General features: G+C 46.3%; 1 protein-coding gene across 4 annotated transcripts in view; it reads left to right on the forward strand.

Moving 5' to 3' along the window:
• Positions 1-23,226, forward strand: part of sema6b (semaphorin 6B) — a 328,957-nt gene that overhangs the window by 121,699 nt on the left and 184,032 nt on the right. Inside the window, exon 1 of one of the 4 annotated variants that reach the window (XM_033047267.1) lies at positions 23,069-23,174. The exons of the other annotated variants lie outside the window; for them this stretch is intronic. The gene's annotated coding sequence lies outside the window, so the exon portion shown is untranslated. Of the gene's footprint in view, positions 1-23,068; positions 23,175-23,226 lie in introns of those variants that run through there. 4 annotated transcript variants of the gene reach the window in all.

Raw genomic sequence — 23,226 nt, forward strand, 5'->3', positions numbered from 1 at the left:
CTATCCATGTTCTCCACAGATGCTGCCTGACCCGCTGAGTTACTTTGTGTCGTCTTTTGTAAACCAGTGTCTGCAGTTCCTTGAGTGTTCATTTGAAGCAGGTACATGTGTGGAAGAAGCTGATTGTGTTAGAAAAACTCCTTGTGTTACCCAACTGCATGCCGCTCTGGAATCTTGAGGAGCTCAGCAGGTCAGGCAACATCAGGGGAGGGAATGAACAGGCAATGTTTTGGGTCAGGATCATGTCAGATCCATTGGCGTATGGAGTGAAAGCTGGAAAAGAGAGGTGGGGGTGGGGCAAGGCCTGGTAAGTGATAGGTGGATATAGATGAGGAGGGGGTTGATGGGCAGATGGGTAGAGTAAATGACAAAGGCTCGAGGTGACAAGGAGACAGTGGGAGTCAGATCAGGAGAGGAAAGGAGGTGTGAAATGTAAAGCCAGAGGGAGGTGGCTGGATGTTCAGAACATCAGATTAAAAACCTCAGATATAAAAATGGAAAAAGCCTTAAACTTATTTTTGGAACTCAAAAGTTCAGCTTTATCCCTTGGGGATGAATTTCCAGATTATGCTGCTTATATATGTGCAGATTCTATGATCATGTGTTTTCGTGCAAGTGGAGAATGTACACTGTGTAGATTCCCAGAGAATTCCACTGAGAAACAGCCCAAAGGTTCTGGTGCAGAACTACAGAGGCAGTGAGTATTCTCATTCAAACTGCTGGCTTGTATGGGGTTAACTAACATTGGATGCTGCAGTATTGGGATGTCTGTCCAGTTGCTGTTGTTGCTTATTTATTCGATCCTGGCTAATGAATAAATCACCCAGTGATCCCACAGCCCTGCTCCCGATTCTGATCCAATGACCTGTCCAGCGATGGTATATTGTGTTGAGTTCGGATAATGGGCAGAGACAAGGTGAGCTGTGAGATTCTGGGCTGCTGTTACTCACTGTCTTGGTAATTGACAGTTTGAGTAATGCACTGAAAGGCCAGCGATACGTGGAGCTAAACTCACGGACAGTCTGTGGCTGGAAAAGAGAAAGTTGGATAACATCCTTGCTTGGGAAACTGCCAGGAAGCACAAGAAGGAATCGAAAGAGACTGCTCCATTTTACACAACAGCATAAAGTTTGAAACCAATTAGATATCAATTGTGTGTCTAGTCTGCCAAACCTGACATTTGATCGAATTGTAGACATTATATAATCTAAATAATCTGCTGCCAATGAAGCCAGACGCCCAAACAGACACACCAAGGGTCTTGACCCGAAACATCACCCATTCCTTCTCTCCAGAGATGCTGCCTGTCCCGCTGAGTTACTCCAACTTCTCTTGTCTATCCTCGATTTAAACCAGCACCTGCAGTTCCTTCTTACACACTAGTCCAAGCGGTGTTGTGGGAGGAGATCACAAAGCAGCCTGAACAAAAGATTCAAGGAAGCGCTACCCATCCATTCAGCAGAATATTTACGTACAATCTCTCAACTCAACAAGTTCCTCTCTCCCACAAAACTTTGTTCTTAACTGACTATTTTGCATTAACCACAGAGTCATACAGTGATACAGTGTGGAAACAGGTCCTACAGCCCCACTTGCCCACACCGGCCATCAATGTCCCAGCTACACTAGTCCCAGCTGCCTGTGCTTGGTCCATATCCCTCTAAACCTGTCCTATCCATGTACCTGTCTAACTGTTTCTTAAATGTTGGGATAGTCCCAGCCTCAACTACCTCCTCTAGCAGTTTGTTCCATACACCCACCACCCTCTGTGTGAAAAAGTCACCCCTCATATTCCTATTAAATCTTTTCCCCTTCACCTTAAACCTATGTCCTCTGGTCCTCCAATCCCCTACTCTGGGCAAGAGACTCTGTGCATCTACCTGATTTATTCCGCTCATGATTTTGTACACCTCTATAAGATCACCCCTCATCCTCCTGCGCTCCAAGGAATAGAGACCCACCCTACTCAACCTCTCCCTGTAGCTCACACCTTCTAGACCAGGCAACATCCTTGTACATCTTCCCTGTACCTTTTCCAGCTTGACAACATCTTTTCTATAACATGGTGCCCAGAATTGAACACAATAGTCTAAATGCGGCCTCATTAACGTTTTATACAACCTCAACATGACCTCCCAACTTCTAGAATCGAGGCATTTAAACAAAGACAAAAAAATTGGTCTATTCATTTCCATTTAATATAGGAAAATGTATCCACTCCATCAAACTCCCACACGATGCCACTGACCACTCTAACCAGCTCCCACACAACGCCACTGACCACTCCTGGTGATTTTTTCCAACCTAGCCTCTCTCTCTTTTAACTGATGTCCAGCTTGGAGTGACGGTGCCCAATGGATACATCCTGTATACACACAAAGCGCGGGAGTGACACAGAATATAGGTGCAGGAGTAGGCCATTTGGCCCTTCGAGCCAGCACCGCCATTCAATATGATCAAGGCAAATCATCCAGAATCATTCCCGTTTTCTCCCCATATCCATTGATTCCATTAGTAATGCAGCATGTCAGGCAGCATCTCTGGAGTTAAAGGATGGGGGTTGTTTCGGCTTGGGACCCTTCTTCAGACTCTGAAGGATAAATTCTGGGGACAGGTTTTGTGTTTTCAAGCATCCTCTTGGTCTACAGCCAGGATACTTTGTGAAGTTGACATTCACGCATAAAATCCCTCTTTGAAAACCTTCCACTTAAAAATAAATTCATAATTTCTAAAATAAGAGATGATATTAATTGGATCTTTAAGCTACGAGAGACCAGAGAGCAGTGTTACAGATCAGACATTACCTTTGTGTTATACATTCCGAGCAGTGAAACTTGCAACTCCACGTTGCTACAGAAACGCCACCGTCAATCCCAACTGTTTACATTTTCTTTAGGAAAAGACCATGAGATCTAACAAGTCCATTTTTCTTTCATTTACTTCAACCCCATCCATCTGCAATCACAGCAGTTGCCTTGATCCCTTCTCTGTGTTGAAATATACCCTGCTCTTCTCAAACCTCTTAGATCATTTACTTCAATAACTTCCCCAGGAAAGTCTGTGAATCTGTTTCTCTCTGCAGACAGGTGTTGTCCGACCTTCCTTCCTACTAGGCTCTGATGTGCTTGGACCTTATACACCACGTCTCATCATCAATGCACATTGACTTCATTAAATCACCTTCATTATCTTCAAAATAACGAGTAGAATGGTGTGAGAAAATAAGAATAGAAACATAGAAAATAGATGCAGGAGTAGGCCATTCGGCCCTTCGAGCCAGCACCGCCATTCAATACGATCATAGGTGATCATCCAGAATCGGTACCTTGTTCCTGCTTTCTCCCCATATCCCTTGATTCCATTAGCCCAAAGAGCTAAATCTAACTCTCTCTTGAATAATGAAGTCCCCATCCTCCCCCCCCCACACCCCGCAAAGTAGAATTAGACACCACCTCTCTCACACTTGCAATGATTGTAGTGTTCCTGGGTTTACACTCTGGGGATAGACAGCAGGTGTGACTGCTGGGATTAGTAACCCAGGGATCAAGTTTGAATGTCCCCCTTGGCACAGTCAGTTTAACTTCTCGTCATTAAATATTTCTGGAAACTGGTATCAGTGACCGTGAAGCCATTAGATTGGCATAAAAACCCATTCCTTGTGGGAAGGAAATCTGCCGACCTGTGTATGACCTCAAGTCAACTCTCAGCCACCTCCTTACCTAGAGGCCATAAGGGATGGAGGGCATGTCACGTCACCCAGTAACATCCATATCCTGCAAACAAACAAACAAATAAATACAAAAAACACGTTCTCTTCAAGCCCAGCTGCTTTCCACTCCGCCATTCTCCAATCAGTGGGGAATGTTTGAAGCAGCTATAGCATAGCTTCCTTTATTACAGTAATGAGTGAATGGACACAGTTTAATTCGTGACGATGCAGTGTGAAGAGGACACCCGTACTAATCAAGAATCTATCTCTGCCTTAAAAATATCCACTGACTTGGCCTCCACAGCCTTCTGTGGCAAAGAATTCCACAGATTCACCACCCTCTGAGAAATTTCTCCTCATCTCTTTCCTAAAGGAACGTCTAATTCTGAGGCTGTGCCCTCTGGTCCTAGACTCTCCCACTAGTGGAAACATCCTCTCCACATCCACTCTATCCAAGACTTTCACTATTCCAAATGTTTCAATGAGGTTACCCCCTCATCCTTCTAAACGCCAGCGAGTGCAGGCCCAGTGCCGTCAAACGCTCATCCTAGGTTAACTGGGATTCATTCCAGGTTCATTCCTGGGATCCCAGGTTCATTCCTGAGATCATTCTTGTGGACCCTCTCCAGAGCCAGCACATCCTTCCTCAGATATGGTGAGGGTCTCTGCTCATCCCCTTGTAAGTGGTTCCTTGCCTGTTCATCAGCAGACCACACTCAGCACAAAGTGGCAACAGCATTTCCTCCTCCATAACCTCCAGATTGTGTGTTCAGTCCTCTGGTCCCATGCCTGTGTCACCAGGCATAACTCCAATGCTGTCTATCAATTTGCCAATTATGCCACCGTTGTTGGATAGAGTCATAGAGTGATACAGTGTGGAAACAGACCCTTTGGCCCAACTTGCCCACACCAGCCAACAATGTCCCAGCTACACTAGTCCCTCCTGCCTGCGCTTGGTCCATAACCATCCAAACCTGTCCTATAAATGTACCTGTCCAACTGTTTCTTAAACGATGGGATAGTCCCAGCCTCAACTACCTCCTCTGGCAGCTCATTCCATACACCCACCACCATCTGTGTGAAAAAGTTACCTTTCAGATTCCTATTAAATCTTTTCCCCTTCACCGTGAACCTATGTCCTCTATTCCCCTACTCTGGGTAAAAGACTCTGTGCATCTACCAGATTTATTCCTCTCATAAATAACGATCAAAGATGAGTCTGAGTGCAGGAGGAAGAATGTAAATCGGATTAAATTATGTCAGGAAATAAATAATCTTGCTCTTAACGTTAGTTAGACCAAGGACCTGATCGTTAATTTGAGGAGGGGAACGCTGGTGATTGATGGATCTGTCTTCACTGCCGAGACACCATTGGAGAGAATCTTCATCTTCACTTTCCTGGGCAGGCATTGCTGTGAAGATCTGTCCTGGACCTAGTAATCGATGGTCTCAACAAAGAAACTCATCAATGCCTCTGCTTCCTCAGAAGATTGTGGAGATTCAGTATGTCAAGGAATACTCCAAGGAACATCTCCAGGTATGCGGTAGCAAGCCTATTGACGAGGACATCACGACTTGGTTCAACAACATGAAGCAGACTACAGAGCATGGTGGACACTGCCCAGTCCATCACAAGTATTGACCTCCTCACCATCAAAGGGATCAATAAAAAGGCACTGACTCAAAAAGGCAGCCAATATCATCAGAGACACAGCCCATCATTTTGCTGAAGATGGAGTAGAATTTCTATTGAGATTTTCGATCTCTCGCTGCAAGAGATATGGTGGAAAACTGCTTTATAGTGATGTTCACAAATGGATGTAGTGTATTCCTGATAATCTGATACCCCTGGTCACTTCTAACCCAAATGTTTTCATTTTACTTCCTTATGACTTATTCAGCCCGTTGAATGCATGCCAGTAATCCCGGCAGCCCAGACCCTAGGGTACGAATATTGATTTCTCTAACTTCAAGTAACTTCAGCATTCCCTCCCTCTCCATCCATCTCCCACCCAAGTCGCAGCAGCTTCTCATTCTCACCCAACAAACAGCTAACAATGGTCTGTTTCCTTTATCTTCATTACTTTTTGAATATCTTTCATTCATTTGTTCTATAACTCTCTACATCACCATCTATATCTCGTTTCCCTTTCCACTGACTTTAGTCTGAAGAAGGGTCTCGGCCCAAAACGTCACCCATTCCTTTTCTCCACAGATGCTGCCTGACCCGCTCAGTAACTCCAGCACTGTGTCTGTCCTTGGTTTAAACCAGCACCTGCAGTTCCTCCCTACACAGAGTTTCTTCTTGCTACTCCACCAAGTTAATGCCACAAGTCTACCTCACCTACCACTGGAACCTCCCAGCTTTGATTGATTGAACAAGCATGGAAATAACTCAGATTTGCTTTTTGGCAATTTCTTTACCGTGGCAACTGTTTGAGGCAGATGTGCACTCAACCTTATACGTGTGAGAATTATGTTAAATTCTTGATTAAAATATTTTCCATTTTCATTTTCTGCATTAGAGAAGAGAATGGTGTTTAATAAGTCCACGTACACGTTCCCAGCCTAGGTCAGAGTATTGTGTTCCCGGGAATCTAATCAATGAGTTTGATGTTAATATGGCAGGAACTGCCTGCTGTAACTGTAAAGCAACTCATAAAAAGTGTCTTTGAATCAATTCGTGCGTCACTCTTCTTAAAATTATGTGGATGTCTTTCGGAAATGGAAATGATTATTTTGCTGTCCTCTATGTCCCTTGGAACTGAGGAGAGTGCAATTGAATGGTGCTAATTCAGGCACTTGCCAGTCTTTGTGTACACGTTTGTACATGTCACCAGTATATGAAAGGGAAGGGAAAGAACAGCAGCGACCCAGCTTAGATGTTACAATCAGTTCACATAAGTGACAGGAGCAGAATTAGGCCATTCGGCCCATCAGTCCGCTCCGCCATTCAATCATGGCTGTTCTATCTCTCCCTCCTATCCACATTCTCCTGCCTTCTCCCCATAACCCCGGACACTGATGTAGTTTGATTTGACTAGTTCCACACCAGGATGTTATAATACTTATTATCATCGCTACATTTATGTACAGGAGGGAATGAGGAATACCTGTTGACTTTCCCTCTAACATCTACATCCCTGCCTTGTTCCAGTACTGGAACTCTCCCGAACCTGGGAGAAACTCAGATGCATCTGAAGAAGGGTCTTGACCTGAAACGTCACCCATTCCTTCTCTCCAGAGATGCTGTTGTCCCACTGACTTACTCCGGCATTTTGTGTCTATCGTCAGTGTAAACCTATACCTGGTAGTGTCGATTATAGAATATCTCCTGTGGAAAATAGAGAAACATTGCCTTGCACTGGTGCAGCAAGGGATGTTCCAAGATTACAGATAACGAATGATGGCGAGTCGGGGAAGAGGCAACGTTCGATGTGCTTTATCTCGCCAGGGACTGCTTGATGCTGACAGTGCATGCCTGAGTCAGTAAGCACAGTGGTCTGGGCAGCTAACATCCCTCACCTCAATGGCTACACGATCCAGACAGCTGCAAATTGGAGGCTGCCTCCTGAATTCTTTAGAAAATAATACATTTCTATTCAGGCAATGTCATTATGTCACTAAAGTATTGCTGCAACATAGCTTAAGTGAACATTTTGAATGTGTCCGTTTGCTGTAGGAAGCCAGTAGTGAATAATAGAACTATTAACAAGTCACAGCAATACAAATTGGAAATGGGTAGAACAGCACTTCCCCGGGCTTTCAACGTATAAATATGTCACAACAAAAGCTTGAGCCACCAAAGTTGATTTCTGCAAATTTCCACGTCCAATTTTCACATCAAATAAGCAGGAAGCCTTTTTTCCGTCGCTGTCAATTTTTTTTAAATAAATACATTTTTATTTGATTTTCACATTCAAAGCATTCTCTACTTCCTTTTCTGAAGCCTGCCCTTTCCAATTGAGACACTATAAATGCTAAAAACTATCAACATCACATTCTGAGCTTTAGGAAACAGTCTTTGCCTTGCCAATAATAAATACATCACGGTCTACTTTAATGTGAGGCGTGTACGTGTTAACATCATGTTTAGGCTGAAGTAACAAGCACAAAGGTCACATTTACAGACCATTTACCGTTCAGAGATCAATTGCCATCAGGTTGGTACTGAAATGTAGTTGATGGTGGACAGAGACTCTATATACCTGCATAACATTTGTAGTCATCTTAGCCCTCTTTCCAATACCCCCCCCCCCACCCCACCCAATCACACCCAACCCAACCACACTCCACCCCACCCAAACCACCTAACCCACCTAACCTAACCCAAACCAACCCACCCCCACCCACCCCCACCCAACCCACCAAACACCCAACCCACCAAACACCCAACCCCACCCCACCCACCCCAACTACCCCCCACCCACCCCAACTACCCCCCACCCACCCCAACTACCCCCCACCCACCCCAACTACCCCCCACCCACCCCAACTACCCCCCACCCAATGCAACCCACCCACGCAACCTAACCCACCCACGCAACCTAACCCACCCACGCAACCTAACCCACCATCCCGGGGGCTGCACTCCCTCAATAGCAAGAATGTCCTTCCTCAAATTAGGGGACCAAAACTGCACACAATACTCCAGGTCCTACTCTTTGCTCATATACTCGACTCCTCTTGTTATAAAGGCCAACATGCCATTCACTTTCTTCACTGCCTGCTGTACCTGCATGCTAACTTTCATTGACTGATGTACAAGGACCCCCAGATCCCATTGTACTTCCCCTTTTCCCAACTTGATGCCATTTAGATAGCAATCTGCCTTCCTGTTTTTGATACCAAAGTGGATAACCTCACATTTGTCCACATTAAATTCATCTGCCATGCATCTGCCCACTCCCCCAATCTGTCCAAGTCACCCTGCATTCTCATAGCATCCTCCTCACAGTTCACACTGGCACCCAGCTTTGTGTCATCTGCAAATTTGCTAATGTTACTTTGAATCCCTTCATCCAAATCATTGATGTATATTGTAAATAGCTGCGGTCCCAGCACTGAGCCTTGCGGTACCCCACTAGTCACTGCCTGCCATTCTGAAAGGAACCCGTTAATCCCTACTCTTTGTTTACTGTCTGCCAACCACTTCTCTATCCATGTCAACACTCTACCCCCAATACCATGTGCCCTAATTTTGCCCATTAATCTCCTATGTGGGACCTTATCAAATGCTTTCTGAAAGTCCAGGTACACTACATCCACTGGCTCTCCCTTGTCCATTTTCCGAGTTAGATCTTCAAAAAATTCCAGAAGATTAGTCAAGCATGATTTCCCCTTCGTAAATTCATGCTGACTCGGACCGATCCTGTTACTGCTAACCAAATGTGCGGCTATTTCATCTATTATAATTGACTCCAGCATCTCCCCCACCACCGATGTCAGGCTAACTGGTCTATAATTTCCTGTTTTCTCTCTCCCGCCTTTCTTAAAAAGTGGGATAACATTAGCTACCCTCCAATCCACAGGAACTGATCCTGAGTCTATAGAACATTGGAAAATTATCACCAATGCGTCCACGATTTCTAGAGCCACTTCCTTAAGTACCCTGGGATGCAGAACATCAGGCCCTGGGGATTTATCAGCAAACAGAAGCTGAGAAATCTCTCACCGTTCCTACTCTGTGCCAACATGATTGGACGAGAATGAATGCAATTTGTAGCATTTGTGTCTGGGTGGAAGCATGTGGAGGTGACCCTGGCAATCGCTGCCACTCTACCGGGTAGTCAATGCTAGCTCATGCCCATGGTAGTCTATGTACCTGTCCATGGTCAGTGGTCTATGTACCTGTCCATACTCAGTGGTCCATGTACCTGTCCTTGGTCAGTAGGCATCAGGCCACGCTGACATAGGGTGACAAAGGAAACTGTAAAAAACACCGAGTGGCATCTGTCCTCAGTACGCCCTATCCACAAATTGAAAGATTGTTGATGATAAACTTGTCCCAGCAAGAGTGAGCCTCGTGAAGAACCGTCGAGCAGGTTTACCTCAGGCACAAGATGGAATGAAGCAATACTCATAAAAGCTCAATGTCTTTAGAAATTTGCACGTATTAAGTTCCAAAATTGTACCCGACTGAAATGTATTTTATGACTTTCAATATTTGCATGGTTGTACTAAACGGATTTACAGAAGTGTCTGGTACATTCTGTACGCGCTGCACTGCACTGAGCCGTGCTGATTCACCACTCCTCTGGTCAATGACCATTCACTTAATGCATCAAAGTTTGAAATGAGGACAGTTGTTAAATATCTGACCCCTCAGGTCAACATTTTAATAATGACACAGAAACAGGCCCTTCAGCCCAACTTGCCCACACTGGCCAACATGTCCCAGCTACACCAGTCACAGAGTGATACAGTGCAGAAACAGACCCCTCAGCCCAACTGGCCCACACCGAACGTTCCCTTCTTATTAGCCAAGCTTTATGAATGTCTGTACATTAAAATCGCTTGTCTGTACATTCTGTACACTAATAGTATCCAGGCTCATGATGCCAGCTACAGTTTCTACATTTCCATTACTTTGTCAAGTTAAACTTCTACATGGCATTGATAATACACATATATTAAATATGACATCTTATTTAAATAATGGTATTTTATATATTTATAATGCTATATTTAATATATTCTATATTAAAATATATTAAATATAACATTTGTATTTAAATAATGATATTTTTATATATATAATGAAATATTTAATATATTCTATATTAAAATATATTAAATATAACGTTTATATTTAGATAATAGTATTTTATTTGTCTGTGTATTTATATATATGTTTGTTTGTTTACTTATTCTATGTGTACAGTGAGTAGTGAGGGGCTCTGAACATGGACAATCAGTTTAAACAAGCCCCTGGTTCAGTGAGGAGACAGACACAAAATGCTGGAGTAACTCAGCGGGACAGGCAGTGTCTCTGGGGAGAAGGAATGGTGACGTTTCAGGCCAAGAATGAAGAATGGTCTCATCCCGAAATGTCACCCATTCCTTCATATCTCCGGTGTAAACCAGCATCTACAGTTCCCTCCTTCACCTGTGAGGGGACATCCTCAGGAAGCATTGATCCACCAGCCACTGCAACATCGCATCATTTTTACCCTCTGCTGGGAAGGGATTTTGGTTTAGTTAAAGTTACAACATTGTTACAGAGTTAGATTTAATTCACAGATGATTAATGCATTGAATCAAATCTCTAAATGCTCAAACTCCATAATCTACCGAGGATTTTATTTTAAGGATAAGTTAGTACAAAAGCTGCCTGTGAGTTGTGTTTTTTATGCAAATTGTGCAACTCTGGGGGGCAGGCAAGACGTTGAGAGGGTGGTCTGGCCTTGGACCATTCACTGCAACCAGCAGCGGCCAAGTTAGTAAATCACTTCCCAACCAAGTGAAGGGCTTTCTTCAGTCAAGGTGGTAGACTTGATTGGAGCTGAGAGAGCAGGGATCAAAGCCTCTCTCTGTGGGAACAGCAATCCAAGGGGATGAATGGGGAACAATGACAGGTCTGGCTTTCTGCACAGGTGGTGGGAAGCCATGGTGAGCCTCCAATCAAAGCTTGCAGTGTTCCGGATAAAAATTAGTTCCAGTCACTTCAAAGACTACTGATGTGTGAAGTGAAGTAAGCCGATGGGCTGAGGAATGTGGCATGCTTTGTGAAACGTTATTGTATCTGTAGTAAATAGGGAATTGGCTGAATCTCATTCAAATCTCTCATTTCTCCACTAATGTAAAATAAACTACAGGTAGTATATTGTCCATATTGGCTTACGTTCACTAGTTTATGCTACCATTTTCAACAAGTTTGAGCGGAATCGAGAACCAGAGGTTTAAGGTGAGCGGGGAAAGAATGAATAAGAATCTGAAGAGTAACTTTTACACACAGAGGGTGGTGGGTGTATGGAACGAGCTGCCGGAGGAGGTATTTGAGGCAAGGACTATCGCAATGTTTAAGAAACATTTGGCCAGGTCCATGGATAGGACAGGTTTGGAGGGATATGGACCAAAATACAATCAGGTGGGATTAGTGTAGATGGGACATATTGGCCCGTGTGGGCAAGTTGGGCTGAAGAGCCTGTTTCCACGCTGTATCACTCTGTGACTAGTGTCGCTGGGGCATATTGGCCGGTGTGAGCAAGTTGGGCCACAGATAGGACATGTTGGCCAGTATGGGCAAGATGGGCTGAAGGGCCTGTTTCCACGCTGTATCACTCTGTGACTAGTGTAGCTGGGGCAGGTTGGCCGGTATGGACAGGTTGGGCTGAAGGGCCTGTTTCCACACTGTGTGACTCTGTGACTAATGCAGCTGGGACATGTTGGCCAGTATGGGCAAGATGGGCTGAAGGGCCTGTTTCCGTGCTGTATCACCCTGACTAAGCTGCATGGCAGGTGTGATGATGTGTGAACTATAACAGAACCCAGTCCATCCAATGAGGAGTTTTATTGGCAGACTCCGTGCAACTGTTGTTGGTCCATGAGTCGAGGGATGTGCAGCAAAATAGCCAATGGTCTCAAGCCCAGGTAGCCCATGATCTAATTGAACAGCAATTGGATTGGGGCTGAATGGCCTGTTACTGTTCCTGAGAAGTTGGTAGATAGAAGGCTGGACAGACTCGTACGCAAGGGATTGGTTTCAACGTTTCATGAGACAATTTAGATATTGATGGTGTGCTGCTGGGGTCGGTGAGTGGTGAGGGGAAGGGCGAGTGGCCAGAGGCTGTGGATGGAGCCTGAGTCTGGACGTACGTGCGTGGATCTCACTAGGGGGGTAGCTGGTAACTGGGTCAGGGGGGGCTTGCACGAGCGAGGTTGTGGAGTGGTGGTTGTATGGTAGTGGGGGGGGGGGGGGCAGGTGCATGGACAGGAAAGGGTGATGCCCAAGTAACACTTTATCCTTCTATGTCTATGTGCCACCCTCTCCCCTGACTCTCAGTCTGAAGAAGGGTCTTGACTTGAAACGTCACCCATTCCTCTCCAGAGATGCTGCCTGACCCGCTGAGTTACTCCAGCACTGGGTATGGGATGGATGCTGAACAGAGGGACAGAGTGAGATCATTACCATTTCCATTGTACATAGATAGAAACTTGTGCTTTAATTTTGACCATTGAAGACTTTGTTACATTAATCTGTGTAAAAGGAAGAATTTTTACTTTTCCCCATTATGTACTCAATTACTGAGTGAGGCACTCGGGAGATTTTACTTTGCATTTGGTGGTTTCAGAGGGATTTTAATATCAAGGAGCTGAAGCTGACAGTGGTATTAATCAAATAATCCAATTTGTAGCAGACATCTTCACCTGTGACAGCAACAGAATGTCAGCAGTTGAATGGTAAAGGAGATAATGAGGTTTGTGGATCCTGCAGCTTACCCCAGGCTGATGTGTCAGTGGTACCTCACTGATTACAAAGATGCCCTCATTGCTGCAAAATCTGCCTACCTCTCCTCCATATTCACTGATCCCTGCCTAAACCACAGAACCCTCTTCTCCACAGTGGGCAACCTCCTCAAGCCTCGAGCCAACACTCTCCCTACCTCTACTCCGGATCTCTGCAACTCATTCCTCCACTTTTTCGCTGATAAAATCAGCACCATCTATCAATCTTTATCCCCTGTACCCGACTCCCCAGCATCTACTCCACCACCTACCAAGGCCCCTCCTTTCAACATCTCCACTGACCTCCTTACCCCTCCTCCACACTGCTTCCTCTCCCAGTTTGACCTGGTCACCCCTATTGAAATCTCCAAACTCATCAGCTCTTCCAAACCCACTACCTGCTCCCTCGACCCTCTCCCCACTCCCCTGTTGAAGTCCTGCCTCCCCGTTCTCTGCCCCTACCTCACTAATCTCTTCAACTCCTCATTGTCCCAAGGAATTGTCCCCTCTGCTTTCAAAACTGCTGCCGTTACACCAATCTTAAAGAAACCTGGTCTTGATCCCTCCTCTCTCATTAACTACCGCCCAATCTCAAACCTCCCCTTTCTTTCAAAAACCCTGGAGCGTATCGTTGCGTCGCAACTTCATTCCCACCTCCTTGCGTATAACCTACTTGAACCCCTCCAATCTGGCTTTCGCCCCCTCCATAGCACAGAAACTGCTCTCCTCAAAGTCCTCAACGACCTCCTCACCTCTGCTGACACTGGTTCCCTCAACATCCTCATCCTCCTCCACCTGAGCGTAGCCTTCGATACAGTGAACCATAACATCCTGCTCACCAGACTCAAAGACCTCGGCATTGAAGGCTCTGCACTCAGCTGGCTCCGTTCCTACCTTTCCAACAGATCCCACTTCATCTCTCTCCACAACCACACCTCTGCTACAGCCACAGTCACTCAAGGCGTTCCCCAAGGCTCCGTACTCGGCCCCCTCCTCTTCATCATCTACATCCTCCCCCTTGGTCAGATACTCCGCCACTTCAACCTGGACTTCCACTGTTACGCTGATGACACCCAGATCTACCTCGGCACCAAATCCCCCCACAACCTCCCCCTCTCCCATATCAACTCCTGTTTGTCAGCTATAAAAACCTGGATGCAACATAACTTCCTCAAACTCAACAGCGATAAGACAGAATTCCTCCTCATAGGCTCCAAAGCCACACTCAGCAAAATCAATAACCCCACTCTCACCATCGACGGCACCACTGTCTCCCCATCTCCCCAGGCCCGCAACCTTGGCGTGATCTTCGATTCCACCCTCTCCCTTGAGCCTCACATCCGCCATGTCATTAAAACCTCCTTCTTTCATCTCCGCAACATCGCCAAACTCAGACCCTCTCTCACACCTCCCGCTGCTGAAAGACTCATCCATGCCTTCATCTCCTCCCGACTGGACTATTGCAACTCACTTCTCCTTGGCATCAGCTCCACCTACATCAACCGACTCCAACTGGTCCAGAACACAGCCGCCCGACTCATCACCCACACCAAATCCTGGCATCACATCACTCCAGTCCTCAAACAACTTCACTGGCTTCCCATCTCCCACCGGATCACCTACAAAATCCTGATCCTCACCTACAAAGCCCTCCACCATCTGGCCCCCCCCATATCTCACTGACCTCCTCTCCCCCTACCAACCCTCACGGTCCCTCAGATCCACATCAGCCGGTCTCCTTTCCATCCACAAGTCCAACCTCCGCAGTTTTGGGGACAGAGCCTTCTCCAGGGAAGCTCCCAGGCTCAGGAACTCCCTCACCCAACTGATCCGCAATTCCGTGTCCCTCACCATCTTCCAGTCCCGCTCAAGACCCATCTCTTCACCTCTGCCTATCCTTAGCCCCACGTCCCCCTCCCTTTTCATCTGTTCATTAATTGCCTCATATTGTGTTTTGAATTGTATTCTGTCTTTACTTTGTGTACTAGTCATGTCTCTACTATTTATTTCATTCCCCTTACATGTTTTTCCTCTACCTGCTAAATTTTTGTAAGGTGTCCTTGAGACTCTTGAAAGGCGCCCATAAATAAAATGTATTATTATTATTATTATCATTACATGGAATCCTCTCTGGCACCAATCCTCATGCACTCCTGAGAAAGGGCAGAGCTCCAGATATACCTGATCACGATGGTGCATTAGATGATGGAATGAGGAACTGATAACATGCAGTGGGAGATGGGGACATGTGTGACGCAGGAATCCATCTGCTGAAACTATCTATCTGGCCTTGGTACCTGTGGACAGGGAAAGGATGATTGAGATCCTGCTACTGACTTGAGAGAATGCAGGGCAGAAACGGAGCAGACATCATCTTGCCCCAGTAATCATTACTCATGTTTAAACCAAAGATAGACACAAAGTGCTGGAGTAACTCAGCGGGACAGGCAGCTACTCTGGAGAGAAGGAATGGGTGACGTTTCGGGTCGAGACTTTTCCTCAGACTGAAGAAGGGGACCTGACGTTTCACAGAGTGCTGGAGTAACTCAGCGGGTCAGGCAGAAACTATCCCAGCTCACACCCCAGCGGTATGAACATTGACTTCGCGAACTTCCAGCAACCCTGGCTTTCGTTCTCTCTCCATCCCTCCCCCTTCCCAGCCTCCATCCCCTTGGCCCACCGAGTCCGTGCCGACCAGCGATCCCCGCACGTTAACACGATCCAACACCCACTAGGGACAAGTTACGATTTTACCAAAGCCAATTAACCTATAAACCTGCACATCTATGGAGTGTGGAAGGAAACCGGCGATCCCAGAGAAAACCCACTCAGGTCATGGTGGAGAACGTACAAGCTCCGTACAGACAGCACCCATAGTCAGGATCTAACCCGGGTCTCTGGCGCTGTGAGGCAGCAACTCTACCGCTTCGCCACCGTGCCGCCCTTGTGTTATCCCAGCTCAGCGTAGCCAACTATCCACCTTGATTCAGTTACATTTCAGTTCCTCTTTGGAAGATGATTCATAAGTACAGATGCTGAGAATAGCAAGCGCTGGATACTTTACCATGATTAGTCCTACCTGTGGAATTAAATGTGAATGCACCGAGCCCCAGGGATGTGCAGTGGTTGCGAGCAGGTGCAATATTAACGCTCCAGTCTGAAGAATGGTCTTGACCCGAAACATCACCCATTCCTTCTCTCTAGAGATGCTGCCTGTCCCACTGCGTTACTCCAGCATTTTGTGTCTAAGTTCGCAATATTAACGCTCCACGCCGGCCTGCATTGCTGCGATCCCTGCCAGCTGCCCAGTGTGGGCCCACATACCACTGCCTGCTTTATCTTACGCTTTATGTAGAACTGAATTCCTACTTCCTCTCAGCAAGCCAGGAATCACAACTGGGATCTGTACATCTTGTACACTTCACCCTTGTGACACCAAGGTGACCTGAGATAACCAGAGGTGGCACAAGTGATTTGTTATTAATTAGATTTGTTTACAAGCCAGAATGTCCATTATATCCACCACCTTCTGTACATAATCACAATACATTAGTGAGAAATCGCATTAGTCACCTTAATTGTAGAAATTTGCAATATTTATCCCAAGGTGTTACAACTCATCAAATCACTTGACCTAAATATCCCGGCTCCTGGCAACACAGTCTGTTTTCTGCTTGTCATTTGGAGAGGTATTTGAATCAACTTTTCCAATAGGTACTGATGGACCTGCTGTGGATGTTTAAGGCAGGGCAGGGGGTGAGCGGTGGATGGGAGGGCAGGGGGTGAGGAAACTAGAGAAAGGGCCTCCATGCAACACCGTGCATCTCAGCAGTGTACGATGCAGCTGAAACGTTCCAGAGACGAAGGAAATAAGGAGCAGGTTTCCTGTTCCCAATTGGTTGGTTCTTGTTGGGACAAGGCTTTGGATTTAGTTTGTCCAGTTCCATATGCAAGTCTCCAGCGGTGAGGCCGAGATTTGTAGTTTGTCCACAAGGACGGGGTCTCGACCTGAAACGTCACCTTTTCCTTCTAACCAGAGATGCTGCTTGTCCCGCTTACCAAAGCCAATTAACCTACAAACCTGTAGGTCTTTAGAGTGTGGGGGGGAAACCAAAGCACCCGGAGAAAACCCACGCTGTCACAGGGAGAACGTGCAAACTCCGTACAGACAGCACCCGCAGTCAGGATGGAACCCGGGTCTCTGGCGCTGTGAGGCAGCAACTCTACCGCTGCACCACCGTGCCGCCCTGACTTCAGTCCCAGAATGTTTAAAGATTGAGGTTGTGGAAGCACATGTGGCTGGGGTCATTCTCTCCGCTCATTGGCAGCTGTGGGAAGTGGCTGATGATTTTCTTCCCTGGATGATAAATTACAAGTTTCACCCGTTTGCAGGTCTGGCTGATCCATTTACCCCACAATCCTGTCACTGACTGAGATTTATTATCGTCGTGACATAGACAACTCATAAATCCCCAGAGTCAAAAATAATAATCTACTCGAGTGAATTATCACTCACTTCTCGCTCCTCTCTGCACAATTCTGGAGCGTTTTTAAACCTGACCTAAAAATTCACTGGCTCATAATAAATTGGATATCACCTCCATCACGATGCATTACACCAATCTTTCAGTAGCTTCCTACTGCAGGACGTACGTCCCAGGAGAGGAACTGCCCGTATAACTCACGTCATCTACACGCTGCCTTTCCTCGTTCTACCCATCCATGTCTGGCCCAGTGTCACACACAATGGAGCTGCCACAGACTCGCTGATCTCACCGGCTGTTCATCACTGCCCACGTTAGTCTGGGTCTACATTGCCCACGTTAGCCTGGGTCTGCACTGCCCACGTTACTCAGGGTGTGCATGGGCTATACACCATGGGTCTGCACTGCCCACGTTAGTCTGGGTCTGTACTGCCCACGTTAGCCTGGGTCAGCTTTGTACTCGGTTCAAGTCGCCCACTGACAGTGAATGACGGGGCTGATAAACCTGGGCAACAGGAAGAAGGAAGGGCTTGCAATCTCTGTGCTGTTTAGTGACTGTGAAACAACTGAAGGTGCTTTAAAGTTAGTGAGGTGTCATAACCGTTCAGCTGGCTGGTGGAAGTAGAAGCTGCACAGCAAGGCAGCATAAACCCTTTCATCTATCTGTTCACTAGTGGGTGAGGATGGCCAGGGTGTGGTGGAGATCTCCCCTGGTCTTTCTCTGATGGTGCAGAGAGGTCTCTCATTGTTTGTGGCCATCGGTCTCGCAGCTCCTGAACAATGTGTGAGGCTCCCAGTCACACAAAAGCAGCAAAATGGAGCTGGTGTGGGTTGCTGTTTAGAAGCTGATGGCGTGTGGCAGAACGGGAAGGATGAATGATGATGTCCTTGTCGTGGTCGAGGAGCTTGTGTGTCTCAGTGACCCCTCGAGCTATGTCAGCGGGAGGTTTGTCTCCTGTCAGGGTCTCCCATGCTGGACCGGTCGAAGGGTAGAGGCGAGACGAAGGTGAGACTTTTTTTTGTCGCCGTTGGATTTTGAAATGTTCAAAATCTTTTGTCGAACCTGACATGAAGCCGGCAAAAATGTCCAAGTGAGACTGACCCTTAAGTGATTTCATCCTCCACCCTGGAGGCATGGAGGCAAGTTTCAGTGCAGCACAGATTGGACATCGTAACAATATCCTCTGCCCAACTAAGAGTTTTAGTTCATTTTTGTTGTTTACCTTTATATCCTCTTTGTATCATTGATTCCTAGTCCAGTTAGTTACAGTTTATTGACCTTGAAATTCCATTGCATTAATTTTTCAGTCGTGTATGATTGAAAATTGACTTTCCTTCAAGTGAGCCAAGATAACACATTAGATACAACAAGATGAACACGACTTATGAAGGGTCTCGGCCAGAAACGTCACCCATTCCTTCTCTCCAGAGATGCTGCCTCACCCGCTGAGTTACTCCAGCATGTTGTGACTAGCTTTGATTTAAACCAGCATCTGCAGTTCCTTCTTACACATTAGCAAAGACCCTCACATCTTTCTGGAAATATAACTAGACTCTCCTGTAGTGCTGCACCCTTGTCTTGTGATTTCCACATCAGCTGCAGACTCACTTTGAAGCCCTTCCCAGTGGTACACCCTGTGGAACACTCAATGGAAACTTGGCAGACCTTGTCCTTTCAACGGAGTCTCCAGACATTGGGCCATGCCTTGGGCTATCCTGTTCATAGAGTCAGGTGTTCCTTTACTCCCTTTACCCACTCCGCATCACTTTCAACCTGGCTCCACCATTGGATTACCATTCTCATCTATCCAAACTAAGCCCAGATCCTAGTCCCTGACATCCCCTGGGATCATAGAATGATGCAAACATGCAAACATACAAACATTGGAACATAGAAAATAGGTGCAGGAGTAGGCCATTCAGCCTTTCGAGCCAGCATCACCATTCAATATGATCATGGCATCAATATGATCATCCAGCATCAATACCCCGCTCCTGCTTTCTCCCCATATCCCTTGATTCCGTTAACCCTAAGAGCTCAATCTAAGTGTCTCTTGGAAACATCCAGTGAATTGTCCTCCACTGCCTTCTGTGGCAGAGAATTCCACAGATTCACAACTCTCTTGGGTGAAGACGTTTTTCCTCATCTCCATCCACAATGTTCCTCCTTGGTCTCCATGGCCAAGTTGTACCTCACTCCCGTTACCTCCCAACCATCTGGTCAGCCAGCGCCAGTCCGGTGAATCTTTGTGGAAATCCTACTTTGCAGCCAATCCAGGTACTTGTGCGGAAGCACTGGAACATGTTATAATGTTTATAGATGTGGAGGTATATTACGGCCATTGTCAAATCACACAAACTCTCCAGCTCATCTTTATTTGGATAAACTCAGTAGAAGTTTCATTCCAATTCTGTTGCAAACCTTGAATGTGGAATATAGAATGTGTACAACATCTCTGGAGAAAAGGAACAGGTGACATTTTGGGTCGAGACTTATTCAGGTCCCAGAGATGCTGCCTGTCCCGCTGAGTTACTCCAGCTTTTTGTCTCTACATTCGGTGTAAACCAGCATCTGCAGTTGCTCCCCACACATCGAGCCGTGCATCACAGGTCCAGGCCCTTCAGCCAGAGTTTGGACAGTCAAGTGAATGGCCAGCTCGTGCCCTTCATTGCCCTGTCCTGTGATCCTGTACACGGTGCCACATGCAATTCCTCAGCTCCTCACTGCATGCAACGTTCCTCACAGCTGCACTGTGCCTGACCTGATAATTATGGTGTCATTCCCTTGATTGCATTACATTAACTACCAACCTTCTTAATTAAAAAATAATAATAAATTACTTGGAAGTTTCAACTTTGATTTTCTAATTAATGCTGTTGTGGATAATGAGCAACTTGGAAGCCAAGATGAGGTCCACTGGACTGTAGTACGAGTTGGAAGGTGTTAACGGAAAGAGTTCCTGACCAGCCACAATCTGAAGAAGGGTCCCGACCCAAACGGCAGCATTTTGTGTCTATCGTCAGTAAACCAGCATCTGTAGTTCCTTCCTCTGGTTCATTGTGTTGAATGAAACGTGTTGTTGGGAGTAACACGACGACTGTTCTCTCCGGGTTCTCCTGTTTCCTCCCACGCTCCAGAGACAGAGGTTTGTAGTGAGGTTTTCTGCCTTACAGCACTTGCAGCACCAGAGAACCAGGTTCAATCCCGACTACGGGTGCTGTCTGTACGGAGTATGTTCATAGAAACATAGAAACATAGAAATTAGGTGCAGGAGTAGGCCATTTGGCCCTTCGAGCCTGCACCGCCATTCAATATGATCATGGCTGATCATGTCCCTGCCTCAACTACCTCCTCTGGCAACTCGTTCGAAGGTACACAAAATTGCTGGAGGAACTCAGCGGGTGCAGCAGCATCTATGGAGATCGCAGTGGAGTAGACAAAGTGTTCATAAGGGAACTGCAGATGCTGGAATATCGAAGTTTTCTCCGAGATCTTCAGTTTCCTCCCACACTCCAAAGATGTGCAGGTTTGTAGGTTAATTGGCTTGGTGTATGTGTAAATTGACCCTCTTGTGTGTAGGGTAGTGTTAGTGTGCGGGGATCGCTGGTCGGTGCGGACTCAGTGGGCCGAAGGGCCTGTTTCTGCGCTGTATCTCTAAACTAAACAATGCGAGGTTCTCTGCTGCCACTGGCTCCCACTACAATGTCCAGGTACACACAAAGGTTGCTGCATTCCTAAATAAGGGCCTTGACCCCAAACGCTGCCAATCCCTTCTCTCCATAGATGCTGCCTCACCCGCTGAGTTACACCAGCATTTTGTGTCTATCTTCGATTTAAACCAGCATCTGCAGTTCCTTCTTAAATAAGGCCCTGCTAAAGTGTTCTTGTGTAACAGTTCTGTTAAATCTTTCATTTTCCCTACAGTAATGTACAGCTCAAAATGAAGGCATCCATTACTATAACTTGGTAAATATAGTCAGTACATGGTGCTGTTCACCTCTTCTGGCAGCTAAATGCAAAAACAATAAACGGAATCCTATCCACCAACCTATAGTTTTGTGATAATTACCAGATGCTGAGAAATTAATTTAATACAATATAAGCCCTCTTATGTACAAGATCATGAGAGGAATAGATCGGGTAAATGCAGAGTCTTTCACCCAGAGTTGGAGAATCAAGAACCAGGGGCCACGGGTTTCAGGTGAAGGGGAAAAGATTTAATAGGAACCTGAGGGGCAACTTTATTATACAAAGGGTGGCGGGTGTATGGAACGAGTTGCCAGAGGAGGTAGTTGAGGCAGGGACTAGCCTCAAGAAACATTTAGACAGGTGCATGGATAGGACAGGTTTGGAGCGATATGGACCAAACGCGGGCAGGTGGGACTAGACGGGGCATGTTAGTTGGTGTGGGCAAGTTGGGCCGAAGGGCCTGTATCGATGAAGTAGTTTCCCCCCCTCGTCTTCACTGCTCCCTTCTTCTGCCCCTTTCCACCCGTACCCCTCACTGGGGTTTTACATTTCACTCCATGTCTCACCACATCTGACACCTCGTCTCCTGTCGTTCTCCTGCCTTGTCCACCCATCTGCCAATCAACCCTTTGTATCATTTATCCTGCCCCTCACTAATCTGACACGTTACATGCTACACCAATCTGTGACATGCTACATGCATCCACTGTGTGACATACTACATGCTACACACATCCACTAATGCGTGGCACGCTACACGCATCCACGGATCCAATCCAACCGGCGAGATGAAGCTGCGTCAAACAGACTCCACTCATTAATTGATTATTTGGGCTTCCATTGATTGTCTCCATTTACTGAATGTAACTGTGCATTGTCTGATTGGTGGCCGTGTACGGAGTGATGTGGGTGAGCTGGCGTTCCCACGTCCTGGGTTTGAAACTTTTCACTGATTTTGGAGAAGCTTCGGGTAATTTGTAATTGTGTTCATTCACGGCTGTGCTCTGACAGGCTGCGTGAATTATTAATGGAGGCACAACAGAGCTTGTGTACACTTGTGAACACAACTACCCACACACCAGCACCCGCTCCTTGTTAGCTCCTTGCACACTCGCTTCACGTCACGTCACACATGTAACATTTACCTCATGTTTATGTTAAACTATTTGACTAAACTTTGAATGAGACTAGTTGTGGCATCCTGGGAGATGAAACTAGTTTCACCAGTTCCTGGTTCGTCATATTATTGCTGAGTTACATCTTGTAACATTGCGTTTCTCCGTCCACAGCGGGCTTGTGGAGATCAGCTCTATTAGACGATGCAATAATGACAATACTGAGGCCTCCAGCCCTCCCCAGTCTGACAGCATAGAAGGCGGTATTTTTTTAAACGTTATATTTTATTCATGATGCATGTCACCCAGTACAGAGAGCAAACCTGACCCCCAACTTGAGTAGCACTACATATATTAATGACAGGAAAGACACTTCTGCTCAGCACTAGGACATTATGTGCCCGTCACCAGTGCCGCCGGCCCACGTTGGTGTTACTGCATGTGACAAGGTTAGTGCCACACTTTGCTTCACATCTGCCAGAGTTTACAATTGATGCGGAT

Source organism: Amblyraja radiata, chromosome 29 (genome assembly GCF_010909765.2).
Source record: "Amblyraja radiata isolate CabotCenter1 chromosome 29, sAmbRad1.1.pri, whole genome shotgun sequence".
NCBI classification, from domain to species: domain Eukaryota; kingdom Metazoa; phylum Chordata; class Chondrichthyes; order Rajiformes; family Rajidae; genus Amblyraja; species Amblyraja radiata.